This window comes from Macadamia integrifolia, chromosome 3 (genome assembly GCF_013358625.1).
Source record: "Macadamia integrifolia cultivar HAES 741 chromosome 3, SCU_Mint_v3, whole genome shotgun sequence".
Lineage (NCBI taxonomy): Eukaryota > Viridiplantae > Streptophyta > Magnoliopsida > Proteales > Proteaceae > Macadamia > Macadamia integrifolia.
The window spans coordinates 26,935,561-26,936,425 of NC_056559.1; the positions used below are offsets into that span (position 1 = coordinate 26,935,561).

General features: G+C 39.4%; 1 protein-coding gene across 1 annotated transcript in view; it reads right to left on the reverse strand.

Moving 5' to 3' along the window:
• The window catches only part of LOC122073613 (ubiquitin-like domain-containing protein CIP73), a 14,053-nt gene extending 13,871 nt beyond the window's left edge, over nt 1–182 (reverse strand). Inside the window, exon 1 of the mRNA XM_042638211.1 lies at nt 49–182. The gene's annotated coding sequence lies outside the window, so the exon portion shown is untranslated. The remainder of the gene's footprint in view (nt 1–48) is intronic.
• Nucleotides 183–865: the final 683 nt, after the last annotated feature.

The window sequence follows — 865 nt, forward strand, 5'->3', positions numbered from 1 at the left end:
ACTTCGTTTGACAGGAATAAAGAGACGCAAACAGATTGAAAACTTTACCTTCTGTTATCCAAACCCTGTAATTCGGAGAGAAAATCTGAAGATTCGGACACCAGAGGTGATCTCAACGAAGGAGGGCAGAGATCGCAGAAATCTTTTTCGGCTCCGGTTTCTGTGCAAGCTGGCAAACCCCGTACTTGTGCACTTCGCAATACGACCATCTCGATTCTTCGGATTTGTACCGGTCAACCCAGCCTAACGGTCTGATCCAGAGTCCGGCTCGGCTACTCGTTCTTTAGACCAGTGATTCCAGTCTCGAGATTCTCAACTCTGGATCAGATCCGGCCTGCATTAACCCCAATAATTGACCCTAATTTTGCCCAACTCAGTTCAATCAACAAAGGCATTTCATTCTTCAAAATTCAGAAACGCTTTCAAACGAATTCAACGATTTCTTATTGGTTGACCGATCATGATCTTGACCAGGTCACCGTGATCTTAATTTATAGTGACCGGATTTAGTTCTTGATACCTGTATGAGATCCAGGACAATCTGTATCGATCAATTTTTCCCTTATTTAATATAAAAAACACATTTTTACTATTTTTTCCGAAATCGATACTGAACACTAAGCAAGACCTATCAGATATTGGTATTGATTTAAGCCGATACTAATTCAATACGGCCAAAACAGCCGATTCGAAATCAATATTATGATCCAAGTTTATATATATATATATATATATATATATGCCAGTGAATTAAAAGAAATAATGTTATCCGATAGTATCGTGTATGTTCAAACATATGGGGAAATAGCTCTAGGACATGCGAGTCTTCCCTATATGTCTAGGTGTACCCAACACTATCAAGTGG